Here is a 22,962-nt window from a genome sequence, read left to right on the forward strand (position 1 = left end):
ACTAAGACTCAGAGCTTGAAGTTGTCATATGAACAAGTCAACTTAGGAGCTCAAGAAGATCTGAAATAGGTAAACCTTGGTACACATTGTTCTTCACAAGAAATAAAAGCCTTTATTCACATATTCAAATAGTACCAAGATGTGTTTGCATGGACATACGATGATTTGAAGACATATGATACTCGTACCATCCAACATGTCATTCCCATTAAACAAGGGGTGAAACCTTTTTGGTAGAAGCTAAGGAAAGTCCATCCAACATTAGAACCTCTGATTCAAAAGGAGTTGAGGAAGCTACTAGATGCTCAAATCATTTTCAAGGTCAGACATTCTACTTGGGCTTCGAATTTGGTATATGTCAGCAAGAAGTTCGGTGAGGTAAAGTTATATGTCGATTTTCTCAATCTTAACCAAGCATCAGATAAAGATAATTATTTGGTGCCATCTATGTAATAGATCCTCCAAACAATATATGGGTCTGAGATGTTCTTGTTGCTAGATGGTTTTTCCATCTATAATCAAGTGCTAGTGGTAGAACCATATCACCTTAAAACAACCTTCAGGACCGAGTGTGGAACATTCACCTTTAAGTGTATGCTATTTGGGCATATCAATGCTGGTGCAACTTTTCAAATAGCGATCGAAATCAATTTCCGTGCCCTGATTGGCCAAAGCGTGGTAGTTTATTTGGATGATGTTAATGTGTTTTCTAAAAGAAGATCAGATCATGCACGTCATCTACAGCAAATATTTGAGCAGTGTCATAAATATGGGATTTCTCTCAATCACAAGAAAAGCATCTTTGGTGTGTCAGAAGGAACTCTCTTAGGACAAATTATTGAAAAGAGAGGAATTAAAGTTGATCTCGAAAGGGTCAAATCTATAAATCAGATCTTGTTCCCATTAACAAGAAGGTTATACAATCTTTCTTAGGGAAGGTTAACTTTCTTCGAAAGTTCATCTCTGATTATGCTCAAACAATTAAACCATTACAGGTGATGATTAAGAAAAATTTGATTTGAAAATGGGATAAAATGGAAAAGGATGTTTTTTCTAAAATTAAACAATATATTGCTGATACACCAACATTATTGAGCCTTGATTATGGAAAAGATTTCCTGCTTTAAACTTTTGCTTCAAATTCATCTATTGTAGTCGTACTGATTCAGAAGGATGTTGAACGAAACATATGGCCTATTTATTTCATGAGTGTTGGCTTACAAGGGTCAAAGCTAAGTTATCCTGCCATTGATAAACAAGCTTATGCTGTGTATAAGGCAGTAAAATATTTCAGGCCCTATCTTCTTAAAGCTCACACAATCATATATGTGCCTCATCCAATGGTCAGAACACTTTTTGTGCAACAGGAGTTGGGTGAGAAGAGGGAAAATTAGATGACCTGTTTATAAGAATATGATTTTGAGTTTAAGCTAATTCATACCATTAAGGGTCATAGCCTCTTTCAATTAGCAGACGAAGCGAGAGATGCTCCAGATAAATATTTTTCAGGTTGGAAGCAGGAAATAGAGATGTATAATGTTGAACAAGTTCCCTAGACCAAATCAACATCGTCATGGTATTCAGATATCAGAAAATTCTTAGAGAAAAACACCTTTCCCATGCATTTATGAAACAAAAAAAAGAGGGAAATCCACCTTAAATCTCTATCTTATCATCTTATTCATGGAGTGCTTTTCAGAAAGCACCACAATGGTGTCTTGCTAAGATGCCTTGAGCCTCAAGACATGGAGAGGACCTACAGGTGGCCACTATCTAGGTGATACAACTGTGCATAAAATAATGAGGGCTAGTTATTATTAGACCACCTTATTCAAATATACTCACGCTTATGCTTGCAAGTTCCCAACTTGTTAGAGATGCACTGATCGAGATAAGAAGTCAGCCACCCCACTGTTATCAGTAATAGTTGAGGAACCTTCCCAATAGTGGGGACTAGATGTTATTGGAGAAATTTTCCTACATTCGTCAAAGAAACATCAATACATTTTAACATCGACATATTATTTTACTTGATGCATAGAAGCAGTTCCTTTAAGACAAGTTAACGACCAGGAAGTCAACCACTTTTTGAAACAAAACATTATAACCAGGTTTAGCATTCCAATGTCTCTTGTTTTTTATAATGCGACTTATTTTTATTCACTGAAAATTTATGAATTCACATTAGAAAATGGCATTTATTAAAGCATGCATCTAACTATTATTCACAGGGAAGTGGTTTAGTTGAATCAACAAACAAAATTCTCATTTTAATAATCAAGAAAAACATTTTCTCCAAGCAAAGGAACTGACACAATTCTTTGACGAATGCTTTATGGGATAACCATGTAACTCCTAAGCCTTCCCTCAAAACCTTAATGTACTTTCTGGTTTATGGTAAATAAATTATCTTGCCTCTGAACTTGTATCTCCCAGCCTTACAACTCTCCAAAGAGTCTCAAGGTAAACCTTGCCTTCTAGTTCAAAGCATGATAGACACTTTTCTTAGAATTGAGGAAGAAAGGCTCAATGCAAAGAAATATTCGTCGTCCATGAAAACCCTATTAAGCATTGGTTTAACAAGAAGTCCATAGGTACTAAGAGTTTCGATGTGGGTGACTTAATATTGAAGTGGGACAAATCCCACAAAGAGAAAGGAAAACACCTGAAGTTCCAACCTCTATGGATTGACCCTTTTACCATCGAAGAAAAGCTCGGTCATAATACTTTCAAGATGAAATCCTTAGATGGGAGGATTGACCCTCTTCTTGTAAATGGCTGAGATTTGAAATTTTATTTCCAATAGTAGCTCTAAGTTGTGTTTCATGTACAATCCTTCCTTCTTTTCTTTTTTGTATTGTTTTTTTCAGTCTTATGTGTGTCATGTCAAACTGTGTCGTATTTTGTTTTATGTCTTGGTCATTATGCATAAATAAGACCTTGTATGAAAGAGTTCATTGATCATAAAGGCTTTGTGGTGTAATGAAGAGGAGATGTGACAACCACAATGCTTGGCTATCTGTTAGTTCCCCTTCTTTGTTTTGGGAAGATACTATAGGTTGAGTTAAGTCTCAATGGAAAATATGATACATCCAAAAGGAAAACCTTGAGGGAACCTATTATATTTGCATCTATTCTAGTAGCATAACTCCTCAACATGGTCTGAAATATACTCGATGTGTTACATGCTTATCCAATCTAGTAGAGATGAGATAGGGGAAAATCTAAACTGAGCAAACCAATATCCGAGGTTTTATAAATACTTCTCTGAAGGGACTGTTAGCCTCCTGTTGCAACAGGTGTTCATTTTTCATGATTGACATTTTTACATGCCAAATATGTCATACTTTGCATGCTGCAGTGTTCCATATTTCCAAAAGGAGGTTAAAGAAGATACTGTGAAAGTGTGCCAATCCAAATGTCACTGCTGAATTCCAATTTTGATGACTCAACCATTTTTGTTCTATAAAAGGGAGGGCCAAACAGCTTAAACTTGGTCTCCCTAGGTTTCAATTTCCTGTTTTAGAATATAGAGAATGATATCTGTCCAAACAGTTTAATCTTGGCAGATTTGTAGATAGGTAGAGAATCAAAGGAGCCCAACTGCTTAATCTGGGCCCTTGGCAGAAATAAGTGTAGACTTAGATAGGATAACTGAAAAAAGAAAAAATTTGTAAAGTTGGGTCTGCAAGTCTAAGTGCACCCAAACCAAAGAAAAGAAAAAATGTTAGGATGGTAGGCTGGGTAGGTAGTGTTTGAGGTTGCAGAATGATGATTTATGATCAATTTTGTGTTTCTAAGTGTTATATCTTTTCAGATCACAGTCATGATGCAGTTTTCATCTGGAGGAAGTCAAGCTGGACATAACTAACTCCCCTTTTTCATTCTTATTCCCCAAATCACTCACTAATTTTCCCAAAGAGGTCAAGATCTGCTTGATGCCTCTTAGTCATCATTTTCCACATCATTGGCCTTGGTGAAGATCTGCCTCACTCAAGGGTTTCCATTCTTCTGTTACAAAGTCCTATTCCCCCAAAATGGCTTAAGGTTCCTTACCTTAGCGCTTTCTCATCATCTCCATATTAACTCCTGACTATATTATATAGCCCCCTATCTATTTCCTCTTCCCCTACTAAATCTATGCTGAATAACTCCCCTATATACATACCCCACCCTCTAGCACTATAGCTATGTATTTATCAGTTCTGGGACATAATAGTCCACCTGGGACTATCATGAACCCATCTGCGTCCTAACAGGAGTTGGTGTGACACCTGGTCATGTTAACAACCTTTTCCCCTAACCCTAAACCTACAAAACCCACTTCTTTGCCCTTATCCTAAAGTTTTGTTCATATATATTCAACCCCCGCTCGTTTAACACCCACGAAAAACCTGCATTTTCCTAAGTTTTCACCCTCCCCGCCGCGCTATATCAAAAACAGAATATTCACGCGCCCGTCCATTATTCCCCCGCCAGCTCCGCGCTCCGTCCACCGTCGGATCGGGCCCTCCCCATCCAACACCTCTCGGCGATTTCAGAGGCGCCCCGCTGCTCGGCCGTTAGCTTCCGATGGCGAGGCGGTTTTTCCGCCGTACCCAAAGACACTTGTCCACTTCCTATTGCATCGGAGGGGCTCTGATGGATACCGCCCCCGTACAGAAAGCGGTCCGATGAAACCGCTTTCCGCCTTCTGTACGCGCGCCCCATGTAACCTATCCTGTTCTACGTGTCTGCCTCGTCACCATGCCACATCACCTACACAACATCGGCCCCCTGCCGAGTCATCCCTGCCACGTCATCAACCGTACATGCTGACGTCACCTTGATGACGTCATCCTGCCATGTCATCCACCGTACCATGGTCCCACCCGCTGACGTCATCATCAATTTTTGAGGCGAAAGGCGAAAATCGTGCTTAGGAAGCCCGGATTCAAATTCCGAGGCAGTTTTTCATGCGCGATTAGTGCCTAGCGCTAATCGCGCATGGCTACGGGAAAAGGGCCGAAATGGAAAATCCCTCATTGCGCAGCCCCCAGCAAGCCCAAAAGGCACCAAATGACCCGTTTTTCTTCGCGAGGCATGCAGAGATGAACAAAAGACAATTCTAAAGGAAACAGAGGGCCGAACAGCGGCCATTAAGTTTTGATTTGACCCGCAGCGAGAGAGAAACCAACCCAATTCATTTGTCAAAGAGTATCAGAGGAGAGATGAAGCGGCAAAGAGTATCAGTTAATTTTTTAATGGAAATATTCAGTTCCCAAGGTAGGTCAGCATTGATTGGCCTTCAGCAGAGTCAAGTTAGGAGGTGTAAGCCCATCCCAACTCTCAAATCACAGTTAAAGCACTTAAAGCCACCGAACTACAATGGAGCAGAAGTCCATGCGCAGTTATTACAGAAGCACTGCACCAAGCCACCGAGGACAACACATTGATTCAGTTTTGATACGGCTGCCCTCAGTGCAGCTCATAGATATTTTTTTTTGCATTTATTTCTGATAAGTTTAGGTTAAAGTAATCATTTACTTTCAGACCTGTTTAGGTCATAGCTGTAATGAACAATTTTGGAGAATCTTCCCTATATATACCACCCTCTGTATTGTTTCAAGGGTTGGTTGATTGATAACTTTTCATTAGAGACTCGCACTGTATGTCTGATACTTTTCTTTAATCAAAGATTGCTGAAGAGATTGGAAGAATGACTGTCTCATGTGTTGTTACTGGTCTCTAGAGACTGAATGATGGAATTCTTGTGCTGCAACATGAATCAATAAGTGCCTCTTACCTCTGTTTTCATTTTTCACCATCTAAATAGCAGAAAGAAAGATTAGCTTAGAACTTGTTTAACTGCACTCTAGGCTCAATTTCTACTAATTCTTTATGTTTTTTCATTTGAAATGAACTGGACATGAATATGAATTCCTTGTGGCTCATATTTACTCTTATTCACATGTGTTTGATAGTTATCTAAGGATTCTTTACTGCCCTTAGATAGAGATCATCCACTTTTCTCTGTTAAGCTGACTGAGAGATTCTTAATTGCCTCTCCTTCCTTAGCATTCTTTCCATCCTTTAAAATTTGGAAAATTGTTCCATGTGCAGCTACCTTGCTCCTTATTCCTCTTATGACCAAGAAAACGCATCAGCAGTCTTACTTCCTTGACTCCATGCCCAATGGTTTGAAACTTTCACACTACACTTGCCTCTTTACTTGAAAACATCAATTTTCCCACCAAAACACAAACAAAAATCCCTGAACTCAATAGCTAGCCTAAAATCATCATCAACAAAGCTAAATCATAAGGAGAGAGCCCTCTCTGACTGCAAGTGGGCTAGAACCTGCAGTCCAAACTTGGTTTGTGGTTACCTCGGCCATATCCCTTTACTCCGACCTGGGGGACAACCTGAGTGATAACATAATGGCGACTCCACTGGGGACAATCCTCAGTTAATTTCACTAAGAAGGTTGGAAAAATCCACTGAGCAAATCGATTTTCTAATTGCTGTATATCCCTTAAAACTACAGATGAAGCCTGAATGTCAGCCAGGAAGCCTTTGAAACTGTTCCTGTTTTACATTAACAGAAGCAAATAAAAGTTGCTTCAGTCAATCTTCATGCTAGTTTTAAGCTATACACAACCATCTCAAAATCTGACAGTTCCTTGCTAATTACAAAAATATTCCCATAAAAATACCAAAAAACATCATTCGGAAACTGGCTCCCAAGAAGAATCCACGATACACAAGGTCAAATCCGGATCCAGATCCTCCAGCTGTTTTTGAAAATCTGAACCTAATCCCAAAGATCCTTAGGAAGCAAGAGCAAAGACAAGATTTTGCTGATTTCAGTCCTGAAGCAGCTCCTCCGAGTTGTGTTCCAACTCCTATTAAGGTTTTATTTCGTTCAACCCCTACTTCCCCTTATTCATCATCCACATCTCAAAGTACTCCATCCACACCTCCATTCACTGCACATACTACAAAAACCACAACTGCTGTTCCAGTTACTTCTGTTATCCCTGTTATCCCTGTTGTGCCTGTTATCCCCGTCGTCCCACTTATCCCTGCCAATATGGCTAATAGATATGCACCCCTGCAATTGCCTGCTAATCCCGGGGCTTTACCTCAGGAGTACCAATCTAAAATTACCTATTTTGACAGTACCGGTCCTTTCACAGCCCTTCAGCATACCAAAAAGATGCAAGACTATTTTGAAAACTACGAGATAGATGATGATAGCGTGAGAATGAGAATTTTTGTTCAAAGTTTAACAGGTGATGTAAGAACTTGGTTTAGATCACTTGCTGCAAATTCCATAACTACTCCAGATGAGCTTTACCAATCCTTTACCAACAGATGGGAGAAAAAGAAAGACCCCTTGCACATACTAGCTGAATATGATACAATTAAAAGAGGTCCTCAGGAGACTGTCTTGGAGTACTGTGCAAGGTTCAACAATGTCTATAATGCAATACCGCAGAACTTAAGACCCCCACCTGACCTTGCTTTATACAAATTCCCTGATGGATTCGATCCGGATATGGCATACCAGTTGAAAGAAAGAGCTCCTCAGACCCTTGCAGACATGCAAAATGTTGCTGTCAGCGTAGAGGCCAACCTAATTGCCAAAAGAAACAGAGCCAGAATGGAAAGAAGAACCACCTTTAAGGAAGAGCCCTCAGCCTTTGATTAGAAGCTTGATGCGATTATCAGTGGCCTACAAAGGCTGGGAGAAAGAGTAGAAAATTTTGAGAGAAGATCATCATGGGAAGCGCAACAGTCCAATACCATAAGGAACCCAAATTTTAGGAAAACGCAGAACACAAATGTTGGTAGTTCAAGCCCAGACCATGACATAAGACCCCCTTTTCAAGATAATTATGTTGAAGGATCTACATCCAATGAGCAAACAGAAGACACTCATATGAATCTGATGGATCTAAAGGGTGAGCATCAGAATTTTCTGAGCCATGAAGACCAAGATGAACATAACTTTAGTCAATTTCAGACTAAGTCTGGCGAGTCTTTTGATTTTAAACAAGGCTATGATACTGCTGTGTATGTAGTACACAAACAATACAAGCTGAGAACTAGAACCATTGACATTTCTGAACCTAACAAAATAAAGGATGGCAAACAGCCCAACAAGATTAAGAGCAAGGCTGTCATAACAGAACCAGCTGATACAACTGCTCCAAATCCGCATCAAGTAACTGTAGAAGACAATACAGAAACACAACCTTCTGTAGATCAGCTTTTGCCACTTTCTTCCTCTGAGCAAAACTCGAACAATGTTCCAAAAGGCCTTCCTGAAGTTGAAAAACCGCAAGCAATCAATTCCCATAACACTGATAAAAAAGAGCAAAACGCTGATAATTCAAATGAAACAGAAAAAACTGCCAGCATCAATACCAAGACTCCATTGGAAAAGCCATTTAATTTAGAGGCAGAAATAGCCAAGTTGAAGATATCCATTCCCCTCTCAGAACTTGCCAAACATGATGTACATAGGCAACAAATTCAAAGATCACTTCAAATCCCAGAGAATAAGGACGATGTAAATGTCCTGGATGATACCCCTGAACTGTTGTTTGGCCCAGAAGTTAATGGAAAATCAACATATGGACCTATTCCACCCTTTTATGTCAGTTTGCATATACATGACAAAGTTTTGCACAACGCTATGTTTGATTCAGGAGCATCACACAATCTTATGCCCAAAGCAGTTATGGAAAAGATGAACCTTGATATTACAAGACCCTATAAAGATTTGTACTCATTTGACTCAAGTCAGGTCAAGTGTTTAGGCCTCATCAAAGACTTGTGTGTCTCCTTAGTCCAATATCCCAATAAGACCATCCTCATGGATGTGGTGGTGGCTGACATCCCACCAAAATATGGTATGCTCCTGTCAAGATCATGGGGAGCAAAGCTCCAAGTATCCCTCCAACTAGACCTCTCCTATGCTACTATTTCAGTCTTTGGGCAACCAAAGAGACTGTACAGAGAAACCCTCATGAAATATGTGGTGAGTAGTGAGAGTAAGCCTGAAATTTTTTCCCATTTACTCAATCCATTCTGATATGGATTCTTTTATTTTGTTTAATGATAATACAAACTCTCTAACTGATGATGAGTCATTGGCTCTAGAACAACGAGCACAAATTAATGAAGAATCGGTTGCATGTACCCATGAGACTGTCACAACAATTAATGCAACCAGCATGCTACAAGAAACTCCCCAAATAGAAATTTCAAATCTGCCCAATCCTAACATAGCTGAAACTCTTAGCATAAACCACAAGCAAGAAATCACATGGTATTTAGAGTTTGATGGCTCTGTCAACAAGTTAGGAGCAGGGGCAGGTGTTTGGATTCACAATACACATGATAACCATGCGGAAGGTCATGCCTACAGATTGAACTTTAGATGTACAAACAACATGGCAGAATATGAGGCTCTACTGTTAGGCCTTAAACTGCTCAAAGCTCTAGGAGCTGCAAAGGTGTCTATTTTAGGAGACTCTGACCTAGTCATACAGCAGATGAAAGGTAAGTTTGTAACCAATGACAATAGAATGAGGGCCTATAGGACTGCTGCCACTAATATACTCAATGCATTTACTGAATTCAAACTGGCCAAGATTTCAAGAGAGCATAACATTCATGCACATAGCCTAGCCACCTTTGCTAGTACATGCAAGCTTCCTTTTGACCCAAACCATCATTTCACAACCGAAATAAAACATAGGCCCACTGTCCCAAACAACGTGAAAGATTGGCAAGTGTTTGAAAATGACGCCCAGATCAACAATTTCCTCACCCTTGAGCATGAGTTCTCTAATATCAACATTGACATGGACGCTATGAACGATGTCCAACAGAAGACAATTGAAAACCAGCAGGCTGTAACAACTACAACAGCCAAACAAATCCTAAACCCCACTGTTTTTGACAAAACAAACATAGAGCAGCTGAAACAAATGCATTTGGAGGAAATTTCCAAAACAGAGGCAGAGATCATTGACTTGAAGGATAATTTTCTGCCTGCTGGCCTAACCCCATTAGAAGACATGTTTGACGCCAATGATGTTCCCAGAAAGCCAAAATTACAACCATTGAACACTGCTATAGAAGAACAAAACATTGCGACAACAGAGAATCCCAAAATGATCAAATTGTCCAGAAATTTACCACCTGATCAGAAGCCCAAGTACATTGATTTGTTCAAAGAATTCCAAGATGTATTTTCTTGGAGTTATGAGGATTTGAAATCCTATGACACCTCGGTGATCCAACACACAATTCCCTTAAAACCAAACCAGAAACCGTTCAAACAGAAACTTAGGAGAATTAACCCTATGCTTCTTCCCATGATTGAGAAGGAAGTAAAGAGGATGTTTGAAGCAGGCATAATAACACCCATCAGATTTTCTGAATGGGTATCCAACCTCGTTCCTACAAGAAAAAAGACAGGTGAGATTAGACTTTGTGTAGATCTGAGAAATCTAAACCAAGTCTCCCTAAAAGACCACTATCCTTTGCCCAAAATGGACCACATCTTACAAAGAGTAGTGGGGTCATCTAGAATCTCTTTACTAGATGGCTTTTCAGGTTTCAATCAAATACTTGTTCACCCAGATGACCAAGACAAGACAGCCTTTACCACACCATGGGGAACATTTAAGTATGTTAAGATGCCATTCGGACTTAAAAACGCTGGTGCAACCTTTCAAAGAGCAATGGATATTGCTTTTGCCAAAGAAATACATGACTTCCTAGTTGTCTATCTTGATGACCTGACCCCTTTTTCCAAATCTGACGAAGAGCACCTCAAGCATCTTAGGCAAATATTCATCACATGCAGGAAATATGGCATTTCCTTGAATCCCAAGAAGTCTCTATTTGGCCTTGAAGAAGGCAAATTACTTGGCCACATCATATCAAAAGATGGGATTAGAATTGATCCTGAAAGAATCCAAGCAATCCTCCAAATCCCATATCCAAGAAACATAAAAGAGCTACAAGCATTCCTTGGGAAAATCAACTTCCTAAGAAGATTTATTCCAAATCTAGCTGAACTGATACGACTGTTAAGCAATATGTTAAAAAATGATGCCAAGGTAAAATGGTCTCTTGAAACCAAACAGGCATTTGAGAGTATCAAATCCGCCTTAACAAAAACCCCTGTCCTCACCAGCCCACAATTTGACAAAGATTTTATCATCTTTTCTTTTGCATCTGATCATACTATAACTGCTGTCCTTCTGCAAAAGGATGAACAGGGAGCTGAAAAGCCGATTGCATTTTTCAGTCGAGCTTTAAGAGATTCCCCTTTGAAGTACCCAATCATGGAAAAGCAGGCCTATGCACTTGTTAAGGCCATCAAGGATTCCAGAGTGCACATTTTATATTCCCACGTGATTGCCTATGTCCCACACGCTGCTATAAAAGACATATTGACCCAAGAGGGATTAGAAGGCAAAAGAGGCAAGTGGATAGCAAACATCCTTGAGTATGACATAGAAATAAAACCAACCAAGCTGATAAAGGGACAAGGTTTAGCCAAACTGATGTACGAAACAAACTTTCAAGCCTTAGACATTAACCAACTGGACAATGAACAGGAGCTGGCGACTCCACAGATCAGTGAGACCTTTTTGCAATCTCCCTAGTATGCTGATATATGTTTTGTACTATTAAACCCCCCCAGGATTGTCCAGAACCAAGAAAAGATTTTTGAAAATGAAAGCTTTAAAGTTTTGTGTCATAGATGGTGCATTATTCTGGAGAAATCATGAAGGTATATTGCTTAACTGTTTAACCATGAACGAAACTAACAATGTCATGAAAGAATTCCATGCAGGTGACTGTGGAGGACATCTATATTGGAAGTCCACTGCTGATAAAATTTTAAGGGCTGGTTTTTATTGGCCCTCTCTTTTTGCAGATGTAAAAAAGTTTACCATGTCATGCCACAAATGCCAAATCTTTGAGGGCAAGAGAAAGCTATTACCTTTGCCCCTGAAACCCATCTCTACCGAGAAGCCTTTTCAACAATGGGGTCTTGACTTCATTGGAGAAATCCATCCCTCTTCCTCAGGCCAGCACAAATGGATCCTAACAGCCACCGACTATTTCACTAAGTGGGTCGAATCCATTCCCTGCAGGCAAGCCAATGACACCGTCATTATCCAATTCCTTGAATGCAATATCCTTTCTAGATTTGGTTGCCCTGAGAAAATCATCACTGACAACGCTGCTGCCTTTAAATCCAAAAAGATGGTTAGTTTTTGCCACAAATTTCATATTACCTTGGGCCACTCTACAACCTACTACCCTCAAGGCAATGGCTTGGCCGAATCATCCAACAAGAGTCTCATCAACATCATAAAGAAAGTGCTGGAAGAAAACAAGAAGAACTGGCACAAAAAGCTGGTAAATGCCCTATTGGTAGACAGACTTTCAAGTAAGAAATCCATTTGAATGAGCCCTTATGAGCTGGTATATGGCATGGAGGCCAGGTTTCCATCATCCCTGGGCATTCCTACTATCAGTCTGTTACAGGAAATTCAGGCTGAACCAAATGACATTCAAAGAAGGATAAATCAAACCATTCATCTTCAGCAAACTAGAGAAAAAGTTTATGACAGAGCTCAAATTTTGCAAGAAAAACTCAAAAAGATGTTTGATAAGAGAGTTAAAGCTGAGGATTTCTACATTGGCGACAAAGTTCTAAGGTGGGACTCACGAAGAGAAGACAAGGGCAAACATGCCAAGTTTGATTTTTTATGGAAGGGACCATTCGTTATTTCTGCTGTTCAGGGAAATAACACTTATTTTCTCAAGTCTGTAAGGGATAGTTTTGTTGAAGAAGGCCCTGTCAATGGCCGTATGTTAAAAAATTACCATGATCCCTTTTAAGGGACACAGTGCAACTTTGTATATATCTTTTGTACAGTGATATTTGTATATATTAGCACTTTGTTTTCATTTTTTTTTTTATAAGCAAACCCATTGTCAAGGGAGCAGCAGTAAATTTTGAGAAGACACAGCCAATACAAGTGTTCTAGTTTAAAAGCTCTGTCTCTGCACTAACCTCAACAAAACAACAAAAATGGCACAGTCACATCACAACAACTCATGGTAAAGGGAAGCTGTTGGTAATCTTCAGTCAAAGGTAGCAAAACAGGGCAGTATTTCAGTTCAAATCAGCACCCTTGGTCAAAGCAAAGTAAAGCAAACATATCAGTTCTGATCCATGTTTTGAAAATGTTTCAAGGGCAATGCTCAAGCAACATTCTACATAATAGCAAGCACGCAGAAGAAAGCAGGCAGTGCTGTGCATTTCACAATATTTCTGTTGAGGAGGATGGTTGTTTATATTACAAAGTTTTAATTATCTAACAACCAGCATAAAGAAGTTCCTTCAATCTACAGCAACCATAGAAAATCAAGGCATTCTGACCTGCTGTTCTTGGCTTTTCACAAGGAAAAGCCATCCCTAAGTGGAGCCACTGTTAGCCTCCTATTGCGACAGGTGTTCATTTTTCATGATTGACATTTTTACATGCCAAATATGTCATACTTTGCATTCTGCAGTGTTCCATATTTCCAAAAGGAGGTTAAAGAAGATACTGTGAAAGTGTGCCAATCCAAATGTCACTGCTGAATTCCAATTTTGATGACTCAACCATTTTTTTTCTATAAAAGGGAGGGCCAAAGAACTTAAACTTGGTCTCCCTAGGTTTCAATTTCCTGTTTTAGAATATAGAGAATGATATCTGTCCAAACAGTTTAATCTTGGCAGATTTGTAGATAGGTAGAGAATCAAAGGAGCCCAACTGCTTAATCTGGGCCCTTGGCAGAAATAAGTGTAGACTTAGATAGGATAACAGAAAAAAGAAAAAATTTGTAAAGCTGGGTCTGCAAGTTTAAGTGCACCCAAACCAAAGAGAAGAAAAAATGTTAGGATGGTAGGCTGGGTAGGTAGTGTTTGAGGTTGCAGAATGATGATTTATGATCAATTTTGTGTTTCTAAGTGTTATATCTTTTCAGATCACAGTCATGATGCAGTTTTCATCTGGAGGAAGTCAAGCTGGACATAACTAACTCCCCTTTTTCATTCTTATTCCCCAAATCACTCACTAATTTTCCCAAAGAGGTCAAGATCTGCTTGATGCCTCTTAGTCATCATTTTCCACATCATTGGCCTTGGTGAAGATCTGCCTCACTCAAGGGTTTCCATTCTTCTGTTACAAAGTCCTATTCCCCCAAAATGGCCTAAGGTTCCTTACCTTAGCGCTTTCTCGTCATCTCCATATTAACTCCTGACTATATTATATAGCCCCCTATCTATTTCCTCTTCCCCTACTAAATATATGCTGAATAACTCCCCTATATACATACCCCACCCTCTAGCACTATAGCTATGTATTTATCAGTTCTGGGACATAATAGTCCACCTGGGACTATCATGAACCCATCCGCGTCCTAACAGGAGTGGGTGTGACACCTGGTCATGTTAACAACCTTTTCCCCTAACCCTCAACCTACCAAAACCCACTTCTTTGCCCTTATCCTAAAGTTTTGTTCATATATATTCAACCCCCGCTCGTTTAACACCCATGAAAACCCGCATTTTCCTAAGTTTTCACCCTCCCCGCCGCGCTATATCAAAAACCAAATATTCGCGCGCCCATCCATTATTCCCCTGCCAGCTCCACGCTCCGTCCACCGTCGGATCGGGCCCTCCCCATCCGACGGCTCTCGGCGATTTCGGAGGCGCCCCGATGCTCAGCCGTTAGCTTCCGATGGCGAGGCGGTTTTTCCGTCGTACCCAAAGACACTTGTCCACTTCCTGTTGCATCGGAGGGGCTCGGACGGATACCGCCCCCGTACCGAAAGAGGTCCGATGAAACCGCTTTCCGCCTTCTGTACGCGTGCCCCATGTAACCTATCCTGTTCTACGTGTCTGCCTCGTCACCATGCCACATCACCTACACAACATCGGCCCCCTGCCAAGTCATCCCTGCCACGTCATCCACCATACATGCTGACGTCACCCTGATGACGTCATCCTGCCACGTCATCCGCCGTACCATGGTCCCACCCGCTGACGTCATGCTGACGTTATCATCAATTTTTGAGGCGAAAGGCGAAAATCGTGCTTAGGAAGCCCGAATTCAAATTCCGAGGCAGTTTTTCATGGGCGCTAATCGCACATGGCTATGGGAAAAGGGCCGAAATGGAAAATCCCTCATTGCGCAGCCCCCAACAAGCCCAAAAGGCACCAAATGACCCGTTTTTCTTCACGAGGCATGCAGAGATGAACAAAAGACAATTCTAAAGGAAACAGAGGGCTGAACAACGACTATTAAGTTTTGATTTGACCCGCAGCAAGAGAGAAACCAGCCCAATTCATTTGAGTATCAGAGGAGAGATGAAGCGGCAAAGAGTATCAGTTAATTTTTTAATGGAAATATTCAGTTCCCAAGGCAAGTCAGCATTGATTGGCCTCTAGCAGGGTCAAGTCAGGAGGTGTAAGCCCATCCCAACTCTCAAATCACAGTTAAAGCACTTAAAGCCACCGAACTACAATGGAGCAGAATTCCATGCGCAGTTATTACAGAAGCACTGCACCAAGCCACCGAGGACAACGCATTGATTCAGTTTTGATACAGATGCCCTCAGTGCAGCTCATAGATAGTTTTTTTTGCATTTATTTATGATAAGTTTAGGTTAAAGTAATCATTTACTTTCAGACCTATTTAGGTCACAACTGTAATGAACAATTTTGGAGAATCTTCCCTATATATACCACCCTCTGTATTGTTTCAAGGGTTGGTTGATTGATAACTTTTCATTAGAGACTCGCACTGTATGTTTGATACTTTTCTTTAATCAAAGATTGCTGAAGAGATTGGAAGAATGACTGTCTGATGTGTTGTTACTGGTCTCTAGAGATTGAATGATGGAATTCTTGTGCTGCAACATGAATCAATAAGTGCCTCTTACCTCTGTTTTCATTTTTCACCATCTAAATAGCAGAAAGAAAGATTAGCTTAGAACTTGTTTAACTACACTCTAGGCTCAATTTCTGCTATTTCTTTATGTTTTTTCATCTGAAATGAACTGGACATGAATATGAATTCCTTGTGGCTCATATTTACTCTTATTCACATGTGTTTGACAATTATCTAAGGATTCTTTACTGCCCTTAGATAGAGATCATCCACTTTTCTCTGTTAAGCTGACTGAGAGATTCTTAATTGCCTCTCCTTCCTTAGCATTCTTTCCATCCTTTAAAATTTGGAAAATTGTTCCATGTGCAGCTACCTTGCTCCTTATTCCTCTTGTGACCAAGAAAACGCACCAGCAGTCTTACTTCCTTGACTCCATGTCCAATGGTTTGAAACTTTCACACTACACTTGCCTCTTTACTTGAAAACATCAATTTTCCCACCAAAACACAAACAAAAATCCCTGAACTCAATAGCTAGCCTAAAATCATCATCAACAAAGCTAAATCATAAGGAGAGAGCCCTCTCTGACTGCAAGTGGGCTAGAACCTGCAGTCCAAAGTTGGTTTGTGGTTACCTCGGCCGTATCCCTTTACTTCGACCTGGGGGACAACCTGAGTGATAATAGGGACAACCTCATCTGCTCTCAATAAGTCAGGATCTCTATTTCACCTGTTGAAAATAATAAGTGCCAAAGCACAATCCTATTATTTAAATAAATAAATGGTGAAAGAAGAGAGAGGATTCATGCACAGGCGGGTGAAGCAAGCAACTTCGTCGGGGTATTGTCCATGCCTACTGACAATGAAGCAACGATTGTGATATTGAAGTGATATAAACTTAAACAGGAACACAACAAATCACAGATATAGCCATAAATACAGACATGCAGTGGAAATAACACTTCATTTCATTAATATCAAATACTAAAATATGCTTACAAACAGAATGGAAATAAACTAGCTCGGGCGATGGTAGCTTATCTATGAGAAGAGATGTGGTGGCTACATGTCTCTAAACTATGTTACAATGAGGCTCGAAGGCCTATTTATTATTGAGAAACAATGATAAACCATAAAAATCCAAAAACCTAACCCTAGGATTTGAAGTGCCAAAACTATGAGCCCCGTTTGGGTAAATTGGTACATCAACTTCCCAGGGGCGTAACTTTGGCATACGATCTCTGTTTGACGCGCACAATACCTCGTTAGAAATATCTATCCAAGGAATAGAACTTTTGAGTGGAAATCATTAGTTGCACATTGAAATTTGCCCCTGTTTTCCCCAAAAATGTTGTTTACGGCGTTAAAACGGCTCCGGAAGTTTAGGACCTGAAAAACTGCCAAAAATAATAATATGTGCTATAATTAAGGAAACTGAAAAAATGAAAGAGACTGTGTTGGGGCTCCAAGTGGAATAGGTGGGTGGCCACCTATATCCACCTAGATTAGTCCTCCCCCCTTAGGAAGCAATCATCCCCATTGCATTGAGTGCCTCCATGAGATGGGGAAACTTCTGCTGAACTTGGTCCCTGGTGATCCATTTGCCTTGGTGCAGGAGTTGGCCAACTTTGACAACTTGATATAATTGGATCTTATGTTGGCGAGTGTTCTTGATCTGTGTGCCCATGATCTGATCAGTTGTAGCCTGTTCCATGCAATCTATGTTGAGCTCTGTTGGTGTGAGTTTTTCTGCAATGTGAGATGTGTCTAGTAATGGGGGAAAGTATGGACGAAGGCGGTCTACATTGAACACTGGGTGGAGACCATGGAATGGTGAAATGTTGAGCTCGAAGGAATTGTACCCTACAACCTTAGTGATGGTGTATGGCCCATATCAGAGCGGGCGAAGCTTGCGGTGGGGTCCAGCGAGGCGCTCCTTCTGCAAATGTAGCCAAACTTTGTCACCCACCTGGAACTTGTGCAACACTCGATGTTGATCATGGAGTTGCTTGTACTTAGCAATGGCTCTGTCCAATATATAATTGAACTGCTGGTATATGTATTGAATGTGCTCAATGAAGTTGTTAGCCCTGTCGGCTTCGGGCTGGACATGAGCCGAATTTCCCTGAGTAGCTGCAAATGGTACATCCATATCAATGGGACATAATGGTTGAAATCCTAGCCCTACCTAAAAGGGGCAGTGCCCCATTGAGCTGTTGAGAGCTCTGTTGTAGCTGTGCTGGACATAGGGGAGGCTTTCATCCCATGTGCGTGGATGTTTCGAGTTGTACATGAGTAGAATGTGTACAATCATCCTGTTGACGACCTCTGTTTGGCCATCAGTTTGGGGATGGAAAGTCGTGGACTTAGTGAGTTTGGTATCCAACATCGACCAAAGACTTGACCAAAATGAAATTAGGAGTATGCTGTCTCGATCTAAGATAATGAACTTTGGGATCCCAAAGTGTACCCACACTCGCTCAAAGAAGAGCTTAGCAGTGGCCTCTGCTGTGATACTCTTCTTGGAGGCCGCCATAATGGCCATCTTAGAGAATATGTCAATGGCCATGAAAACACAGTCATTGCTATGCTTGGTAGAAGGAAGCCCCAACATGTTATCCATGGAGATGGATTCCCAAGGTTGACTAGGAGTAGGCAAAGGAGTATATAGGCCTTGCTTCTTAATGGTTGGTTTGGCAATGGTGCAGACAGTGCAAGATTTAATGTATGTCCCAACATCCTGACGAAGGTTCAATAAATAAAAATACTTCTGCAGTATTGCCACTATTTTCTCTACTTCAAAATGTCCAATGATCTGATTATAGTGCACCTCCCAAATCATCTTGGCATTCTCGCTTGAAGGAACACAGGTGTGTCCCAGGTGGCATAACAATGCATCTTGGAGGTGAAAATTTTGAACTTGCTTACCCTCCAAGAGTGTCTGGCATGTGCTGCCGAATTATGGATCGCTCTCGTAAAGATGCATCCACCCCAAAGTCTCGTGCCCACAGGAGTTGAGCACAATAATCAGCGCCATGACTAGTGGTCAGCTGAGGTGGTCTACAAGATTATTGGTGCTTCCCTTCTTGTACTTAATGTTAAAATGGAATTTTTACAGGTATGTGGACAATTTTTGATGGTGATCGTTCTGCAACTTCCCTTGTGTCTGTATGAACTACAAGGGTTAGTGGTTTGTGTGGATGAGCGTTTCCTTCCCCATAATATAATGCTTCCATTGATGGCAGGCTTCCATAATGGAATACATTTCTCATTGTGGTAAGCCACTAGATGCCCCTATTGAGTAAGAACTTCATCAGTAGCATAGTTGGAGGCATCTATCTCAATCTCAAATGGTTGTTGCAGGTCTAGTAATGTGAGCATTAGTGCAGAGCAGAGGCATTTCTTCAACTCGACAAATGCCTTCTATTAGGTTTCGGACCAAAAGGACTTTGTTTTTGCTCCGCCCTTGGTGACTTTACTTAAAGTCCAAGTGATATGAGAGAACCCCAACATGAACCTGCGGTAGAAATTGCCAAGGCCCAGAAAGCTGCAGAGCTCTGTTAGAGTGGTCGGGGCTGGCCAACCCCGAATGACTTGTATCTTGGCTGGGTCCACATACACACCCTGCTCATCAATGATGTACCCCAGATATTGAACCTGGGTCATGCCAAAAGTGCATTTCTCTAGATTGGCACATAGCTTGTGTTGTCGCAGGGTTTGGAGGACCTGTTGAATATGGTGGAGGTGCTCTTCCCAACTCTGGTTGAAGATCAATATGTCATCTAAATACACCACCATGAATGCATTGGTGAAGGGTCGCAAGATGTCATCCATCAATCTCATGAAGGTTGCAGGGGCATTCGTCAACCCAAAAGACATGATCAACCATTCAGAAAGACCCTCCTTGGATTTGAAGGCAGTCTTCCACACATCAGAGGGTTTGATATGCACATGGTGATAACCAGACTTCAAGTAAATCTTGTCGAAATATTTGGCCCCCTTGAGCCAGTCTAGAAGGTCATCAATCTGTGGGGTTGGGTACCTATTTCAGACAATGATCTTGTTCAACCCCTGATAGTTAATACAAAGTCTCCAAATCCTATCCTTCTTCTGTATTAATACAATCGGGCTCCCACAGGGTGACGAGCTTGGCCTGATGTGCCCTTTCTGCAACAACTCTTGAAACAACCTCTTAATCATCATTCTGCGTGTTGATGAAACAACAAATACATTGGAAGGTTTGGAAGAACCTGTTGAAACAAAAATTATTGTCTGAAAGATCCTTAGAACCTTGCCAACAAGATTTAACCCTAAGGTATCTGTCTTGGAAGATAGATCAAATCTGACCAATCTCAGCATAGATGAATTGCATGGAATTCTTACGACATATGAAATGAGGATTGAAGAAGAGGATGGCACATATCACTTAGAAACAACATTTTCCACATCCAAGGAGAATAGTAAGGACAATCACATTGCGAAAGCTAAAACTTGCAATTGTAAGGATGAGGAAAAGGAAGAAGATGAAGAAGAATTCTCAGATAAAGAGTTTTCCTACTTCATGCGGAAAATTAGAATAGGTACGGGAAAATTCAAAGGTAAAATTCCATTAATATGTTTTGATTGTGGTGAGGTTGGGCATTTTGTAGCCAAATGTCCTCACAAAAATGAGGTTGTTATGAAAGGAAAGAAAAGTCCTAGGAAGTTCAACAAGCAAGGCAAGAAGAAATGGTTTAAGAAAAGTTTCTTCTCCAAAGAAGATAGCTCCTCATCCGAAGAAGACAGTGATAATGAAGAAGAATTCAATGGAAGAGTATTGTTTATTGCCAAGCACAATAAGCAAGAGGCACTTGATGAAGAAATTCTCAATAAATTCAAGATGGAAGATTGCAAGCCTATCCTTACCCCCATGGTAACAGGTTACAAGAAGATTCATCAATGGATTTGGACCAAAGGTTGTATAGATCAATGATTGGTAGTCTCCTATATGTGACAATATCCCTTCCAGATGTGATGCAGGCAGTTGTACAAGTAGCACAATTCCAAGCATCACCAAAAGAATCTCATATTATTGGCGTCAAAAGAATTCTTTGATACCTTAAGGGTACAATGAAATATGGTCTATGGTATCCCAAAGGAAATTATCTGGTTATCCAAGCTTATACAAATGCAGATTAGGCAGGAAGTGTTGATGATCGTAAGAGTACTAGTGGAGCACTATTATACCTAGGTGGTTGCCTTTTCTCATGGTTAAGTAAAAAGTAGTCTTCAATCTCGTTATCCACAGCGGAAGGAGAATACGTCATAGCAGCAGCTTGTGTACTCAAGTTCTCTAGATGAAGCAAACCTTGCAAGATCTTCAAGTTAAGTTTGATGAGCCTATTCCCATCCTTTGCGATAACATTAGTGCCATTAGTATCTCCAAGAATCCTGTGATGCATTCCAAAATGAAGCACATTCCGATTAAATATCATTTCGTTAGAGAGTAGGTCAGCAAAAAGAATATCAAGCTTGAATATGTTGGCACAAAGGAACAAATTGTTGACATATTTACCAAACCATTACCTTGTGAAGAATTTTAGTATCTTCGCCAAAATCTTGGGATTCTCCCAAGTTTTCATTAAACTCTTTCTCTTATGTACTCGAGTAGAAAGGGGGAGTGGAGGTGTGTATAGGTCCGTAGGATGGCTGTTTGTCGGGGGGGTTACCCTTTGCGATCAATGACAAAGGGGGAGACAAGGCAATAGGAAAATGTGTCATGATCGTAGGGGGAGTACTTGTGTGGCCATCAATTCCAAAGGGGGAGATTGTTGATCAGTGGTTGTCATTAATGTCAACCCAAGCAGCACCAGGGGTTACCCCGATCTTGCATGGGAATTTTGACTTGACAACTTACTCTATTATGAGTCAAGGATCTTCTAGATGTATTCTACTCATCAAGATGTTTTTGTTGATATATGGCACACCAAGTAATTTTTCACGGTTTGAGAGATATTCATGTTGAAGTTAGTAACCCCAGTCAGTGGCCTAAAACCCTATGGGGTTGTGGCATGACACTCATAATTGGTTGTGGTCATTGAATAGTCAATAATTAATAATGTTTTTTTTCTCCTAAAATCCCTCCAACCTTCACTTGTTGAGGACCCTCTCGACTCAAGACATTCATATAAATAATGACCCTCATATACTCCTCTAGTAGGGAGCCGAAATCGTGATCAACCTCATGACCGAATTTCAAATCTTGGTTCGCTATATTTTTGGAGATAGGATTTTAGGAAGTTAGGGTTTTTGCAGGATCCCGAATTCCATGTCAAACAGGTGACGTTGGGAAAATCGTCATAACTTTCTTTCTAAGAATTGGATTCAAATTTCATAAATAGTCACAGAAAGAGAACAGACTATAGTTTGTTGAGTAGCATTTTCAGGGCCGAAGGTTCCAACAGTGACACATGGAACTTCATACAAGTTCGCTCTACTGAACTAGTCTATAATTAGGTCATCATGGGAGATTTGGTATAACTATTTCTTGAAGGATGCAATCTTGATCAGACCTGTGGGGTTGAAAAGAGGACTCAGAGGGCTAACATAGGATAAAATTTCAAACCCTAGAGATTTGAAATTACATAGATACAACAGGTTCAATATCGAGCTCCTAGAATGCAATAAAAGGCATGCATTCAAGGATCACTGTAGTAAGTACTAGACATAAGAAGTCAAGGGAAAGTCTCCTACAACAAGGTATGTATGATTAGTATCATCTCTGACATATGTTTGTGTAGGACAACCTAAGTATATACAGGGTCTCGGTTATATCTCTATGTCTCTATATGTCACAATTAGTTTTGATACGACATTTCAGATGTCCTATTCTTGATACTACACCTTTGATGCTACACAAAAGTCTACTAAATCTATATGATGTTGTAGGTTCATGTGTCTTATCATAGTTGATTGAATGGTCTCTGTTTTTGTACTTAGAACTTGGTTCATCACAAGTC

The sequence above is a fragment of the Pinus tabuliformis genome, chromosome 3_1 (assembly GCF_031772625.1).
Source record: "Pinus tabuliformis cultivar Carrire ecotype Pingquan chromosome 3_1, CPIR1, whole genome shotgun sequence".
In the NCBI taxonomy this organism is placed as follows: Eukaryota; Viridiplantae; Streptophyta; class Pinopsida; order Pinales; family Pinaceae; genus Pinus; species Pinus tabuliformis.